Source organism: Lepisma saccharinum, chromosome 1 (genome assembly GCF_977018435.1).
Source record: "Lepisma saccharinum chromosome 1, izLepSacc3.1, whole genome shotgun sequence".
Classification (NCBI taxonomy): Eukaryota; Metazoa; Arthropoda; class Insecta; order Zygentoma; family Lepismatidae; genus Lepisma; species Lepisma saccharinum.
In genome coordinates this window covers 81999770-82018145 of record NC_139229.1, presented here as the reverse complement: position 1 = coordinate 82018145, position 18376 = coordinate 81999770, and the positions used below count along the sequence as shown (strand labels likewise).

The window sequence follows — 18376 nt, the reverse complement described above, 5'->3', positions numbered from 1 at the left end:
CAATTAGTCTCGGAGCATAAAATAACATTTATTTATTTGCTTTCTACACAGAAAGGATATCTCCAATTACAGAGGCATATAACATAAATATATAAACATAAATAATGTGAATATGAATATGAATATAAGTGAGATTAAATAGCATGTATACATATTACATAGACATAACTATAACATAAGTATACTTATATAACGTAGAGTAATGATGTGCTCTCACAAATATATATATATATATATATATATATATATATATATATATATATATATATACACATAAACATAACACACATAAATTATCCATAAATCCACAGCCAATATTATCACATTTCTCATGAATACATATGCATATTAGATTTGTTCAGAATAAATATGACCATAATAGAATAGAAACAATAATGAAATGAATACATGCACATATTAATGGACACATATCCAAAAGCTTATCCAGATACATATATACACACACACACATATTTATGTGTATATAGGGATACATATAGAACATATTCTACAATAAATAATAAATACAATAAATAATCAACCATTTGTGGAAGTATCTCTGTTAAGTGTGGCTTTTATAGCATTTTTATATTCCAAAAATGTTAAGATCAGATGCATTAAAGCACATTAAAAGAAAAATATAGACATCATATGATGCACTTTGACGTTACCTTTACAAACGGTGTACAAAAATACATTAAACTGTAAACTGATTCTTTGCAAAGGCACTTTAGTGCATCAGTCGATGAGTTTCTGGTGCATCAAATAGATTGGATGCATGTAGTTTTCTCTGTGCAGTTTCATTCATGTATACCGCGTGTTAACGTAAGTTCAATATTTTACTTGCAAAAAAAAAAAATTAACCCCTACATTATTTATGAAACACCCGGTATAATCTTTGAGTACACCACTGACTGCTGAACCATGGAGGCTGAACAGATTTCTTTCTTTCATCGGAAACTTCACTTCCTACGTATTTCTGCATTGCCATCAGTTATGTACCACAGGGGGGGGGGGGGGATAAAAGCATCTGTAGACATGGATGAGGCAGTTGGTTATGGTTATATCGTGAAGTATGTGATTGGACGGGAGTGTAGAGGAGGTGTGAGGATCGTTAGAGTTACGGTGAGAGGTGCGTGTATGTCCCTAAAATAGAAATACCCATAGAAATTCGGTAGAGCAACTAGCGAACGCATGATGTTTTTCGAAGGGAACTGGAATTGAAAGGTGCGTATTGCATAACTGCGTTCTAAGGGGTGGACATAATACACTTTAAAACATCTTGTAACTCATTTTTAACCTTAGTTTTACAAATTGTTCAAGACAGAAATGGTAATCGGGTTTGCTACTTTCGTTTTTCCAGAGTTCTTTATCACTTTCAATTGAAAATTTTGATTTTCTCAAAATTTCGCAAGGGGCCATCAGTTCCCCACTACGTACGCCAGTAGGTGCGTACAAGCGGCACGTGCAGATTATCGTATCACTTCGGCACGAAAGATTGAATTTATTTTTGAAGGTTTGTTCCAAAGTGACACGTGTCGCGAGTCGTTTCGGTATGAAAGCTCCTTAAGAGCTCAACCCCTCCTTGAATCGAACATCTGTTCTCCCGAGTAGCCAGGACCTCGTGGTCTGTGGTAACAATAACAGTATCGAAAGGGAGTTACAACTACAATACCTTTATGTAAATTGCACATTTTGTATTTTTCCAACAGGTAACAGAAATAAAAAGTTTTGGCATAGAAATACTAAACACCAAAGATCATCTTCGTGGGTCATGGATAAAAGCGAGAGGAAATAGAGATTATTAAAATTCAGTACTATGTACTATGTACTGTTACTATAATACGTAATTCCCCATATGTCTGTAACAGGCCTTATGAAGAGTGCAAAGTGTGTTAAGACACGTGAATCTCTCTTGCCATCTCCACAAGTATCTATTTATCTGCTCAGTTAATAATAATTGCTTCTCATTAACAAAAGAACTGTAATAATTACTTGTTATTGTCTGTAAAGTGGTAGGTAAAGTTTCTACCGAAACCCAATCAGCCCTACATCCATTTCAAACTTTATCCTCAGACATTCCAATCGGATTTAAAGTGGGATCCGAACTGCTGTGCAACGTGCCTCTAGAAGACAGCGAACCCGGGGTCAGGGCCGGCTTTAAGAGCGTGCGACATGTACCACAGTTAGACCGCACGTCCACTGTGTAGCACAGTTTCTCTTTATATCTGTATAAATCATTTCATACTGCAAATCTCTCCATGTCTTGCTAGTCTTCGTGGCGCTTTGAAGCTAGAAGGCCAGAGTTCGAACATCTGGGTAAGATAGCTACTTTTCCCCAATGACATCTCATGAGTTCATCGAAAGAACCAAAATGAAAAGAAAAAACAATCTCGTCTCCAATTTACAGTGGTCTGTCTCGTTCTCATCCTTGAAAGGCTTCTTCAGGAGGTCCCCCCTTTTATTATACCAATATGTATCATTATCTTTCATTTCACACTACGTTGAAAAAAAATATTCAATACTAGCTGATCACTCACCCACTGGTGCGAATTACAGAACATTTTGCGGATGTCTAATTGTAAGAATTTGGTGCTTCATTTATATTCAGAATTCACATTTCCATTCCTGACTCCAAAGCACTGTTTCTCGTGAGTGTACAGTAATAATAACTAATGAACATGATTCTTTGGACACCCAGAAGTCTACATCCTAATTTTACCGGGATTTGGTATAATTTCGCACATTGTAACCCAAGAAAGAGGTAAAAAGGAAACCTTCGGAGTATTAGGAATAATTTATGCAATAATAGCAATTGGTTTCCTAGGATTTATTGTATGAGCACATCACATATTTACTGTAGGAATAGACGTAGATACACGAGCATACTTTACTGCAGCTACAATAATTATTGCCGTACAAAAAGGAATTAAAGTATTTAGATGGATTGCCACACTACACGGGACACAAATCAACTACTCCCCATCAATATTATGAGCATTAGGATTTATTTTTTTATTTACAATAGGAAGACTAACAGGAGTAGTATTAGCAAATTCATCATTAGATATTGTATTACATGACACATACTACGTTGCAGTCCACTTCCATTTAAGCTTCTGTGCATGCAGTTTGCCATAACTCCCTGCCACATTAAGAATTCTTATCTGTTTCTTGTTGGTGCACCACTGACATAATTCAATTATTTTTCTTCCAAAGGTTAAAAGTCTAATTTTAACTGATAGCGAAGTAGGTTAGAAGTGACGCTACTGATACAGACAATTCTTTGCAAGTGAAGGAAGTGCGTAAACAGTGCCGCATGCTTTAGTGTATCCGACGTCACGATAGAGATACGTATATTACATGCAAGGTTATTAGAATTATATAAGGTTGGGGCGTAAGCTTGTTTACTCAAAATGCATGCGATCTGATGTCGAATCGTGGGATCCAGTGAATCTAACCCCCGAAAGTACACGTAGAAGTGTTGCATTATCCACATATCAAAAAAGAGCACAGAGTGAAAACTTGAAATGGAGCACAGAATTGCTTATATTTTGATGTGACAGTTCATTTATGGTTTGTAATTACTAAAAATCTTTAGAGGTTTTCACTTTACGGGGGTTGAAATTGCTTATTTTCAGATAGATATGCAAGCTACCTAATGTGCAATCCGAGGCCACGCTTCAGCATTATAGATGTTCTGAATTAATGTTTTGAGCAATAGTTTTACACAATTAATATCACACATTAAACAAAATAACTTGCAAAGGCAAGTTTCGTAATTGAAATCAAATGTAAGTTCTTAAATCAGTGTATTTCGATTCCTAGTTCAAACCTCAAAACAATAGAAAATATATGCATCATTCATAAAACACATGTCTTGTTGTGGCAAATTAGCCCAGTGGTATCGGTTTTGCTTTATAATCTCAAGGTTGTACCTAAGCTCGAATCCGGTAGCGGAAACCTTTTCTTTTCATATTTGTATTTTGCTGATTCTGATTATCTCCGTCACTTTAATTGTATTGCGTAACATGATATTGACATGAAACATCGTATGATTCACTTAATTCGAAAAAATTAAATATATGTATATTTTAGTGAAAACTGGTAGAAATTACATGATAATTTATGAATAATTTGTAACATGATTAGTTACTGAATCGTGAAAAAAATATACAATATTACGTAATTGTGAAATTAATTCTAAAATGGAATGGCCTTAGAACTCAATTTTTCAACTGCGGAAAAATACATTAATGATGTTTTTACTTATGTATGTTGTATCATAAAAGAGCACTTAATTGTTTTCTCTGAATATATAAGACTTTCAAAATTGTGATTTACCTGTAGCCAGATTATATTATGAAATTTGATGTGACTTTTTCAGCATTCAAGCAGTATTCCATATCAACAATTCATAACCAGTTTTTACACATGGGAAAAGTTGTATTGTGCTTATAAATACACTAAGCTGTTTCGTTAATATGCAAATGGTCAAGTTATAATAGGTACTACTAGCTTCTGCTGTTGCTGACAGTCGTATATTCAAAGATACAAACATTTCTTACAATTATTTTCCAAAGGTTTGATTGTTTGATTCATTGAGTGGCTTTACTTTACTTCGCTTTTTGTGCCACTTTTGGCTAATTTGCGAAGATTTGCTAACCACTCTGCCACGGGGACAGGCTATTTTCCAAAGTATTCGTCGCTTTGTGACCAGAGGATTCGTGCGTGCAAGCGTAAAGGTGTCAATATACGACATCTTTATGTAGTAAAACATACAAAATGTGTGTGGTTTATATTTCAATGCAGAAGACTACGCGGAATCTACTAGCATACGTAGGATTTTTTTTCGAGGGGTTAGAATTATAAAGCTGTGATGTGAGGGAACAGGGTTTCATTTTAAGAGTTATTCAAAGACAAGAATGGTTATCTGGTGTAATTTTAAGAGAAGTTTGCATTTATCACTTTGGTTTATCCGAATTATTTACTGCTTTCACATAACAATTTCGATTTTCTCAAAATTTCCCCTCTGCATACACCAATGGCGGAATCTAAAGGTTCTAGCGCTTAAGATGATTTTAAAATCTAATGCAGGGTCAATAAACACCTCCTTTAAATAAGATTTGTATACCTAACGCTTTCTCTTCCGTTATGTCCGTAAACGTGTGTTTACAGGAAATGTGAACAGCATTGACTTCACGTAGCTACGAATTAGGGATATTAATGATTTGAATTATTAATCCTTAGATTTTCTTAGAGAGAAAGAGAGAGTTGCTCTCGTCGATCTCGTCTCAAAAAGTGTCGAAATGTTTGGACTCATTGTCGTCTCACGTTTTAAAAGACGCAACTCGTCTCAAAATTCGAGACGGGACTGAGTTAAAAAAGAGATTACTCTCATCTCCTCACAATCTCCAATTCCAACAAAATCTCCATAGGCCTATATAGGTGTAAGTATAAGTTTTTCTTTCGGACACCTTTTGACAAAGTTCATAACTTAGTTATGGAAAAAGTGTGTGATAAGTTAGAGAAGTACTTAAGACTGGACCATTTGCCAACAAAGCCGTTTTCGAAGTTTCCTTTACTTTTATAAAGTAAATTATTTAATTAACTAACATTTCCATCTTCAAGAACTAAGAATACATTGAAATCTAATGTTACAAAATATAAATCTTCAAAGATTTGAGTAACAGATCAGACAGGGCATAACACAATCACCCGACCCAAAAGAGGAACATTTTTATTTTTCAAATGACTTTGAATGTCTGTCATTCACGCTATAATAATCCATTTGTCAGTATATTTATAATACAGCAACATTAATTCCATTCTGAATCTGTAAAAATGTAGCAGGTCTGGTAAAAATATTACTACTTTATATTAGCATTAGGTATATGCATAAACTCTTTGCTATTTGTTCCTCACAGTTGTTTCGAGTATTTGTGTTCGTTGTTCTTTATATATTTATTTAATAGAACATTCCAAATACAGCGTTAGCCATTTTACATTGGAACGTTTTTATAGAACATAAGGACAAAAAAATAATAACATAATACATCAAAAATAATAACATAAAAAAAAATTACATGTGGTTAAAAGACTTACATATTTTTTGCTAACTTTCTTCTAAAACTGTCCAGATTTTCAAAAATGTCTATTTGGCTTCCTAGATTATTATATTCACTGGGCAGTCTATGGAACAGAGAGCGCTGGATGAGACACAATCTCGGCTTCTGAGAGGCAAAAAGTTGAGTGCTTCTTGTTGAACGGGCAGGCACACGAAAGTGAATTTCCTGAAGAAGGCGGTCACTTCTGAGGTTGCCATTCACTATTTTATGTAGAAATATTTGGTCAGCCTGTCTATGTCTCTCTTGTGGAGTTTGGATATTTAACATTTGCAGGAGGATGGACTTTTGCAAGTGTTTTGTGGACGGAATTCGGTGTCGAACAATGGCCAGGAAGAAATTTAGGACGGAATTTAGTCTATCTGAATTTGAGGGGCATGCCATAGACCAGATCGGAGAACAGTATTCAATTTTAGGTGACACAAAAGATTTGTAAAAGGTGCTGAGGGCAGTCAAGTTGTTTATTTCCGTGAAACGATAAAGAAGACCCAGCATACGCATTGAACCCCTTGTGACTGTAGAGATGTGTTGATAGGTTCACATACATGTAGAAATGCATGCTTCAATGCAAAAGCGTGGTCCGACATTTCGTATCAGATAATTGTCTGGTGTTAGAAACAACAAAAGTGTGGATTTTTTATGAAGTAGAGTGCACGACAGATCAGTCATTGCGCATTTTTCTTCTGTCTGTGGTTGATTGATCCATTACACATTACACACTTCTCATATGTGAGATTTGAAGATTGGTTCCCACGATACGCCAAGAGCAAGGAAAAAACAATTGAAGCACTCCTTAGCTACGGACTGGGGCTAATTACATGCACATCTTATTCTCAGTGAAAGATGGCATACAGGTCACAGACTGAGCAAATTGTTTAAATACACCTTAACCACTATTTCCTATGAGCATTCAGCAACCATTTTTGAGAAAAAGAAATCCTTAAATTTGAAGACAAAGTTGTAACGGAGTCTTGGGGAGAGGGGGTGGAGGGGACATTTGAAGCAAACACTTGTTCCCTGACTAAGAACGAGACACAATAACGATATATTTTTAATTAAACGAGCAAGAACCAACATGCTTAAAAAAATCCACCAATACATAGAATGTGCAAGAGTTATAACAATCTACTAGCTAGGAACAAATGCATTGACATATTCTATGAACCTAAAAGAATTCCGAATAAATATCCTCGATACATTTCAGACAGTAGACGTAGTAAATTGAAAAACTATTTATATATACAGAAATATGGTGTGTGTGTGTGTGTATGTATTGAATATTTAGCAAACTCATATCCTTGAACTTGTTTTGTTTATCTCTGTTATCGTTATTATTGAACGTATTTATTGTATGATTATCAGTTAAGCAGTAGCGTACGCAGGATTTCGTCAAGGGGGGGGGTTATTTCTAAAACTTTCTCCAAATTCACATTACCTTTGATTTATTATACTTTAATTAAATAATAATGATCACAATTAACTAATAATACTTATAATTAATTAATTAGCTGAATTACTACTAATAATACTACTAATACCACTACTACTATTATGTAGTAGAGATCTACATAAATATACCATTTACGAAAACAATAGAAAGAAATTACTTTCTAATCATTCAATTTTTATCAAATCCTGGGAGCATTTTTTTGGTTTTGTTTTTGTTTTTTGTCTGGTCAACGAGGTGAGACATTTTAAGGGTGAAGAAAATCCATAAAACAAGAAAATATATTAAAATAAATTGAAATAATTAAAGTATGGAACTCATCCAAGAAGCTGCGGTGGTCTGGTCGGTAGAGAATCTGACAATCACGCGGGAGATCCGGATTCGATTCCCGAAATTGGTTGGAATTTTTCCGGCTTCTTCCCCGCATAAATGTCCCCGATAATTCACATCTGGATTGTCTCGCTGTTCTTACCAACAAAACATTTTCCAATAGTTAAGCTTATTGTCGTTTGAATAATTGTCTAGTCAACAAGGTGAGACATTTTAAAGAGACATTCAAACGTGCTGCGGTAAATAATACAATGGGAAGGCAGACTGGTGACTGTATTCTTGTCCGCCTAGCCTTTGCCTATACATTAGAATCTAACAACGAACCAAGAACTTGCTTTAGTTAATTCTCATTGTTCACACAAAAAAATACATGTTCGTTGAACACTGGCGTACGTAGAGGCATGGCCGATGGTTAGAGGCACATACTTTTGGTAAATAAAAAAGCAAAATATCAGTATAAAAACAGAGTCAATTTCGGGTTCAAAAGCTGTTATAGCGGTGAAAAAGCTGTATATAAAATTACATTTTGGTTTTAAAAATGTGAAAATAATCCCAATTGATTTGAAAACTGCACTATTACACAAAATAAACATATCCCTTCTAATAGCACATTAAATCATTACCAGAATATTAAGTTTATTCCTGTATAGAGGAGTCCATTTTTGCTTTTCAAATATTTACAGCAAAATTAATCAATTTTCCGTGAATTGCATAACACACAGGATACTTCAGACTTCAGAAAGTGTCGCGTCGGTATATAAACGGTAAATTTCGTGTTTAAGAGTCTATTTCGCATTTTGCAGTTCATTTCGCATCATTTCGTGACAAAACAGGGTAGGAAAATGCACCTCACACCTTTCAGAAACCTTAAAAATTAACATTGCAATGTGTTATTTCAAATTTCGTTTTCTTTTTGTCAAAAACTAAATATGCATGCCTCTACCGATGATGCTACAGCCCCTACCAAAATTTTGAGAAAATCAGAATTTTCAAATAAAAATCCGTTAAGAACTTTAAAAAATCACAATGTGTAAATACGAAACCTCTTTTAAAGTGAGTCCCGATTACCATTTTTATCTTTGAATACAATTTTAATAGACTGAAAAGCTCCAAAAATACGAAATATTTTATTATGCATCCTGCCCTCCAAAACGAAACCATGTGTTATCCACATTTACTATTCCGGCCCCTCTCCCCCCCCAAACTGCGTACGCCAGAGTATTGAAATACAAAACATTTTATTTCTCTTTTAAATCATAGTTACCCTCATATTTCACTTTCAAGAACTTGTGCTTATTTTCAAGGCATCACTCTGAAAGACGCGTGTGCTTGGAATGCTGTGCTTTTCTTCATGCTACATGGAAATAATAATTCAAATTATTATTATTATTATTAGTGGTAGTAGTAGTAGTAGTAGTAGTAGATGTAGTAATAGTAATAGTATTGTCCCAGATCTTTGACTGTGGTAAATTGGCCATTTAATTTTTTTTCCACAGCATTTTTCATAATATTTCATAAGCTCAAGGGGGGGGTTTAAACCCCGTAACCCCCCCCTTGCGTACGCCACTGAGTTAAGTATATTATGGAATGAAAGGGTAATGTGGAAATAAGGTCTTATGAAGACGTGAATTTTCTCTTTAAGCTTCAGCTTATTCGACCGCTCCAGGATGTCCTTTGACTTGCAAAGAAGTTCAGATGTTCGACTTTTATGTGAAACAATTCCTTGTGATGAATAGTTTTTCCAGAATTTCTCGTGAATTTGTTAGTTTTTATCACTATTTTCATAAGAAAGTAAAAAAAGTAAAGTGCTTCCCTGTGCTTAGCACCACGCCATGAAGGCGTATAGGGTGTGTGGGGGTAACGCCCCACACTTTCTTCATCCGGTCGTGAGTGGGAGTGATGTGATCAGCATCACGCCCCTGACCGCCTTTACCCCCCAGAGTTTCCCCCAGGTACCCATGTTATTCGACGCTGGGTGGTCGCCGGGGCCGCATCAAACAAAATTACATTTCATTGACGGCCAATTACTGTTCTCATACAATCTATAGCCGAATCTTATTTTACAAATCTTGTAGGAAGGTACAGTACAAGGTGGAATTTCTACATTTTCAACGAACACGTTAAAACACTTGAAGACTAATAGAATTATAATCTTAATTAAGTTGGCACGTATGCTTCAACTTGCAACGACTTATCTTTGTAAAGCTGCAATTGTAAAAAAAAACAAGAAAAGAAGACATCCGAGAAAAGTTATTTTCTATGCGGCAATGCGTCACACGAAAATTCCCAAACACAAAAGCGTCCGACAAAATGAGTGTTGGGCGAAAACATCCAAATATTCGTAAAATTATAACCTAAGTCTAATAATAATAATAATAGTAGTAGCCCCGTCTAGTTTTCTGCACTTTTTGACACACGGTGTAATGCAGGTGTATCCCGGTGTCAGACTGGTGCAAGGAAATGACGTTCAACGGATAGCGGTGTTCAAGTTCAGAAGATCAACCAATGCCCATCTGATGCTTTAAACGTTCATTTGATTAGTTAGCACGCACAGCGTGACTATATGCCAGACATTAAACCGCTCCAGAACACCAGATTTTACAACTAAAAACCCCATGGTTTTATTTGTACACAATTCCACGGCAGGTCATAGTATTCATCAGTAGATTAAGGACGGGACACGTGCGTACACCAGCCCACTTAGCAAAAATACATATTACAACTCATCAACATTGCAAATGAAAACTCGGATGCGCAAGATTTATTCTTAGAATGTCATATTTTCTCACAACAACGAATCACACTCTATAAAGGAATATAACGATCGAAAATTCCATTTCCTATGTCACTCTAATTCCTTTAATCAGAATTATCTCCTACACTAATTTGGCTTCTGTACGGATATGCACAAAAATGTAGACTTGAAATATAAAATACTTTCATAATGTAACAGCGCAAAGATAAAAGTGATTATTTATATAATCAATTTGTGTTTGTGCTACTGGTGAACTTGAGTGACAATCTACAGACTTCTGAAGAAAAACAATAACAGAAACGCTGACCAAAGTCAACAGGATATTGTTGACAAGGTCATATATAAGAAGAAGAAGCAGATGGGAAAAACTGCTAAAAGTGGTAATCCCAAATAAAGGTAAATAAATAAATTAAATAAAGTAGTGCAAACTGTGCAGACTCCAAATGAACAAAGTAGACGAGTCGGTGTTGCACCATGCAACCAACTAGACGTGTAGAGAGAGTCAAAAAGTGCAGCGTACTAGACGAGGCTAATGATGTTAAGATTTCAATTGGCTATAATGACCGTACTCGTTCGTTACATACATTGTTTATAGTCTTCATTACACGATGCCACTCCATATGTATCAGCACATGTTTCGTTCAAGAAGAAATGTCATGATGATTTTGAGGATGTTTAACAGGAATGAACTCTAAGAGTAGAAATGGAGGCAGAGATTGCAGAAGGTGAGATCTTCCTGTTCACATCGGAGTCCGTAGGAGAGGGCCATCCCGACAAAATGTGCGACCAAATAAGTGATGCAATCTTAGATGCTCATCTTAGCCAGGATCCCGATGCTCGAATAGCATGCGAATCGGCAACCAAAACAGGAATGGTGATGGTCTGCGGTCGTGTTGATTCTAAAGCGGTGGTGGACCACCAGCGAGTTGTCAGAGACACCATCAAACACATTGGCTACGATGATTCGTCGAAAGGGTTCGACTACAAGACCTGCAATGTACTTTTGGCGTTGGAGCATCAATCCACGGTTCTCAAGATAGAAGATGGCGGTCAGGGTGCTAGCGATCAGGGGTTGATGTTCGGGTATGCCACCGACGAAACTGAGGAGTGCATGCCGCTCACGATAACCCTTGCACACAAGTTGAACCAGAAACTTGCAGAGCTCAGAAGAAACGGGGTGCTGTGGTGGGCACGTCCGGACTCTAAGACCCAGGTCACTTGCGAGTACAGGTTCTGTGGAGGTGCCTGCATCCCTGAAAGGGTGCACACTGTGGTGGTGTCCGTTCAGCACTCGGAGAGAGTCTCGCTTGACGATCTGAGGCACGACGTCACGGAGAAGGTAATAAAAATGGTGATCCCCGCAACGTACTTGGACAACGGTACGAAATTCCACATCAACCCGTGCGGTTCCTTCGTCGTGGGAGGTCCTCAGGGTGACGCAGGCTTGACGGGAAGGAAGATCATTGTCGACACGTACGGTGGATGGGGTGCGCACGGTGGGGGCTCGTTTTCCGGGAAGGATTACTCGAAAATCGAGCGCTGTGCTGCGTACGGTGCACGCTGGGTTGCGAAATCTTTGGTTAAGGCAGGATTGTGCAAACGCTGCTTGATTCAGTTGGCCTACGCATGTGGAATCGCTGAACCCGTGTCCGTGAGCGTTTTCCACTACGGAACTTCAACGAAGAATCGAAAAGAGCTCGTCGACATAGTGCAACACAATTTTGACCTGCGTCCTGGAGTAATCATCAGGGAACTGAAGCTCAGGAATACCCTGTACCAGAACACTAGTAGCTACGGGCATTTTGGCAGAAACATATTTCCCTGGGAGCAACCAAAGAAGCTGATGTATTGACGGAAAATAAATGCTTATCTGAAATCCAACATATTTTAATATATCATGTTTAATTTAGGGCTGAGCTCATACCGGTGCTGATGTATCGGTATCGGCCGATAACAGTGGTATCGGTATCGGAAAGTATCGGTTGGAATTCATCTACCGATACCAGTAGATATTTTCCCGGCATTTTGGTCTTTAATGGGGTCCGCAGAAATGCTGTGCGACATTTGCAAGGATTGTAATTATCCTGGAAATTATGCACAGTAAGGCTAATCTGAACTGGACCTACAGTTTAAAGTGGGGTCCGAATCACCATGTGCCTCCACCGGGTATCGAACCCGGGAGCCCTTGATTACAAGGCGACGACGTTACCGCTACGCCATTGGGGAGGCCCTTGTTTTTCGAAGGAGACTAATTGTAAAGGTGTATATTAAAAAAAACTGTCCTCCTCCGCGGCCGTGCGGTCTAAGGCGCTGTGTTTTGGACTCCCCACATGGTTTCGAGTCCGCCTGGGTTCAGTCTCTGGGTTCTCGGCCTGTGTATAGAACCGGTGGCAACCCACCATCGTGAGGAAATTGAGGAGCTACGATTGAGTAGAGTAACGCGGTCATAGATATCTCCTATAACGGCTGAGGGTTCGACGTGCTGACCCCACTTCACCCCATTACTGGTTGAAAATCTCCACACCAGTAGGATTGTGGGAGGAAGACTAAAGTTTATGTGAACGTAGGATCCGAGCACTTCGAGTTCTGACGGTCGCGGGGCTTCTTGAATTAAGATAGTTGTCAACATGTTGCTAATCCGAGTCCCTGCCAAGGTCGTTCCTGCCTGTAAGTGTTGCCACCTATGAATTGGAACTTTCTCCTCGTCATCAGGCCCTTCAGCCCGAGTGGCAACAGACATGTTGCACCGGAAAATTACCATCTTAAATGCAATGAAACCTGTAAAACATCCACACTCCACAGATATTTATTCGTTCGAGGTCCTTCTGATAAAACATCAATATTCTCAAAATTCTTCGAACGGACTGTGTAAAGCATTGTAATACTCCAAAACTGAACCTGCTCTGCAACACAAGAAATATTCCTCATTAAGCAATCAATGTGCTTTTGTTAAGTTGTTAAGTTCAGCATGACACAATATTTTCAATAATGCTGATAGAATTAATCGATAAAGTTTGTTAAATGACAACGAATCCTTACCACAAGAATATACAGGGTGTCATTTTAATGGCGCCCACGGACCACAGATTCGTATAGAGGACATCAAAACAAACAACTTTTCTCAGTAACATTTTCCTCGTTGGTGCGTCGATTCGACGCTACAGCCGTTCAAAAAAGACCGTTTTGCCGCCTGGATGCTGGCAACCCAACACAACATTTGATCGTACCTGTGACGTCATATCCTGCGGCGAAACAGTGCACGGCAGAGTTGCAAGGAACACACAAATTTTGTGAAAAATGACTAACTACCAACCACATTATTACCTATAAAACGAAGCGAGAAACGCGTCCTGCAGACCGAAGATCATAGCCTACCAGGCAGAAGATCAGCAGTCATCTCAGGGGAAGGGGGAAGTGAACCACCGATAAGAGAAATGGTAAAAAACGAATTCAAAATGAAATGTCAATGTCGGCTTTTGTCTCAGACTACATCTAAAATATCAACAACAATAAATTTTATTGGACTTACAGCTTACATGTGGCTGTTTAAGCCCAGTTTCATGTCAAATATTTGCAAATCTCGTTGCAAGGTTGATATCTACAGGTTTGTGTCCAGATGCCTTATGGTACTTTTGTGTTGATAACGGAAGTATCCGAGGTTCAAGTTGTTACATTACGGCTAAAACAAGTACAACCACAGTAACAATCTAATGATGAATCAGTAGCGAATATACTGCCCTGTTCACATTTGCAAACTATTACATGTGTATCCGGTGCATAGATAAACACATAGTCGTCTTAGAGCTTGTATTACTACTACTTATATCCCTGTATTTTCAACCATTTTTACCACTTGCCTCATAATGCTCTGAATATCGTATTATCTGTTGCTTACCTTTGGAATTTTGAGTTCTTTCATTTCTATTTTAAGGGGTCCCGGGTTCGATACCCGGTGGAGGCACATAGTGATTCGGATCCCGCTTTAAACTGTAGGTCCAGTCCCGATTAGCCTTACTGTGCACAAAGTGGACTTAAAACACCAAATCAACCAATCATTTCTATTTTGTCATCTGTTCAGTGTGTCACAGACAACTAGTATCAGAAGGACGAAGTGGATAGACTAAATTGTAGATGCCAACTTGGTAACTAGATTTGCAAACATTTGACATGTAAGCTGAGACAAAATTCGATATGACCACTTTCACTTGAATTCTATTTTCTTTATACTATTTTTCGTATCGTTTGTTTACTTCCGGTTAGGTTACAGAACGTATTTTCTCTTTTGTGTTACGGTACATAATGTGGCTCATTGTAGCTATGTCATTTTTCACAGAGTATGTGTGTTCCTGGCAACCCTGGAACGCATCGCTTCAAGACGGGATATGGCGTCACAAATGCAATCAAATGTTGTGTGTGGTTGCCAGCATTCAGGCGGCAAAACGGGCTTTTTTGAACGACTGTAGCTCCGAAACGACGCACCAACGAGAAAAATGTTACTGAGAAAAGTTGTTTGTTTTTATGTCCTCTATACGTTTCCGTGGTCCGTGGGCGCCATTAAAATGACACCCTGTATATTATATTTAGATGCTTAGATATATGTGCAACCACACATGTATGTCTTTCCAGTGACTAATTGCAAGAGTTCGCTATTGTGCTTGACTCATTATAATAAACTTATTGACCGAGGCAGATTCATAATAATAATAATAATAATAATAACCCTTGGCTCGACAGCCCTTGAAGGGCCTTGGCCTATCTCCCGATTGCCAGTCTCCCTCCCACATTCCTACCTAGAGGTAGGAAATATATTCAACCGGTAATGGGGTGAGCACGTCGACCCTCCCCCCCCCCCCCCCCGCCGTTGTACGAGATTTTTATGACCGAGTTACGCTACTCAATCGTAGCTCCCCAAATTTCTCACGATGGGGTTGCCACCGGCCCTATACACAGGTCGAGAACCCAGAGACTGACCCCAGGCGGACACAAACTCATGCCGTCCCACAGTCGGAGCCCAAAGCATAGCGCCTTAGATCGCACGGCCACGGAGGAGGGCGAGGCAGATTCATATGAGCCAAAAATAGCCCAAAATGATAATTTACCTCAAAATGAGATAAATGAATTTACTTGCTTAAGTTTTTGATTATTCGTGACTGTGTGAGTAATGGGAGAAAATGGCGTATTGGTTCAATAAGCAAGATTATTCGCTAGATTGAATCGAATGTTATGTGAATTTAATTGAAGGACTTGTGTAGTAAGATTAAGTAGTGTTTAGATTATTATCTATTGTGATATAAAAGGACAAAAGTTGATTGATAATAATCAAATCGATTACAATTTAAGACGTTCAATATCCCTTTGGATTGTATTAGAGATGTGCTTTAACTGTCTCGTTTATTTATCATAATGGATCAAAAGGGAATTGTTGAGGACGGACATAGTGCGATATGCAATAATACTATAACCAGTGACAATATGGATATAATATCATCTGATTCAAAACATGAAGAAAATGATGTAAATGATGTTATGGACATTTCACACAAAGTAAATGGGCCGAATAAAAGAAAGAACAATACAATACAAAATGAAATGGGTAACAAAAGTTCTAGGATGGAACACACTACCAATCATGAAGAAAAATATACCAGTATGACATAGGTGCCAACGAACCCTATTTAGTGATAATAGAAAGTAGAAACCAACAGTTAGGAAATTTGCATCCAGTTAAAGTTGGATATATGTTGATGGATAATAATGTGAAAGTAAAGTATGTAGATCAAAGTGGACGAAATAGAGTTCGAGCATTATTCAACACGTCACAAGAAGCTAATAACTTTGTGAAAAATAAAGTGTTATTAGACAAGTTAGGAGTAAATGCCAGAATTCCTAAATCTTTAGTGGAGAAGGAAGGCCTTGTGTTTGGAATACCCACAGAATTTGAAATGCAGTATTTGGAAAGCAGTATAGAAAGCCCAGTGCTAGTGACTAAGATGGAAAGAATGAAGAAGAAAATATGGCGGAATGATGGGTCATTTAAGCTTGAACCTACTCAAGTTCTATGTGTAACTTTTAAGGAGACAGTTTTACCACAATACATAGCAGTTGGAAAACAAATAGTTGAGGTAGTGCCACGTGTGAAACCAGTGTTGCAATGTAATAGATGTTTCAGATTTGCTTACACAGGTCAACAGTGCAAGGGTAAAAAATTGTGTTATAAATGTGGCCAAGATTATCACGAAGGAAACTGCGAAATGAGTGAAACATGTATAAATTGCAAAGGAGATCATAACGCTTGCAACAAAATGTGCTCAAAATATCAGGATGAAAAGCAAATTCAAATTATTATGGCCGAGAAAAACATCTCATACTATGAAGCAAAAGGCATGGTGACGGGAAATAATTCAAAAAATATATCATGTGAACAAAAAATTAAATTATTTAGGGATCAATTTCAACATGAAACTGTTCGAAGAAGCGGATTGGAATTCCCTCCCATCAAAAAGAGTTATGTGAATGAGAAGAATGCACCGACAAGTGATAGTTGCAAGGAGGGCAGAGATAGTTATTGTGCGAGTTTTGTAACTCAAATGGCGGAACAAAAGAAAATATCAAAAGAGAATAGTGGTCAAAAAATGAGAGTACAATACAGAAAAGTTGTTACATCACCTCCAAAGAAGATTATGAAAACGGCTACAAGACGTATTGTACAACTCCCACGGGAAAACAAAAAGGATGTGAATGTGGATTCTTCATCCTCATCAGACACAGAAAAAGAACAAATAAAATACAAATATCCAGTATATTTGAGAGAATCCCCTTATAGTAAGCAAGAACAAGATATGGACAATATAAATTGCACAAGATATTCGGATCGTAAATCAGTTTCTTGTAGACAAAAGGAAATATATCAGTCATTGTTGGACCTTTTACCAGACATGATTGAATCAGTTCGTGATTTAAATGATTCCAGGAAGAAACAGAAGATTTTAATTTCAATGCAACAAATTATAGGAAAGATAATTGCAATATTATCAGAAAGTTAAACTTGTAAAAGAGGATAAATAGGTATGTCTTTTATAGTGCAGTGGAATATAAATTCATTTACAGCTAGAAGATTAGAAGTATTACAAATTATAGATGAGCATCATCCAGGTATATTGAGTTTGTCCGAATTTCGTGGTAGACAGCATCAATATTATCAAATACCTCATTACGAGTTAATATCCAATTTACATACTAAAGATACAAGAGGTGTAGGTTTATATATACATGAAAGTATAAAATTTAAGAGAGTAACATTACCAGAATCATTAGGGTTGATAAAATTATTTAATGTAGAATTAATAGCAGTGAAAATTAAGATGAAGACATTAGAGTGTACAATAGTTTCAATTTATATTCCATCGAGTTATAAATCTCAACATATTAAAGTAACACACTTTAATGAATTATTATATTATGTCCACGACAATGTCATTATCACAGGTGATATGAATGCTCATCATGAAGCATGGGGTTGTAATTATAGAGATGCATTAGGATGTAGTATTTTGGACTGGATTAGTGATCGATCATTACATTTCATGAACGATGGGTCAGCTACTCATTATCCATGGAATGGTAAATCACCAACAGCCATAGATTTAACTATTGTGTCAAATAATATAATAAATAAATTGTTTTGGGAAGTAGATTTTGTGAATAGGGGTAGTGATCATT

General features: G+C 37.3%; 1 pseudogene; it reads left to right on the top strand.

Annotated features, from left to right (window-relative positions):
- Nucleotides 1-11231: 11231 nt before the first annotated feature.
- LOC145983651 (S-adenosylmethionine synthase pseudogene) lies at nt 11232-12509 on the top strand (annotated as a pseudogene).
- The last annotated feature ends 5867 nt before the right edge of the window (nt 12510-18376 follow it).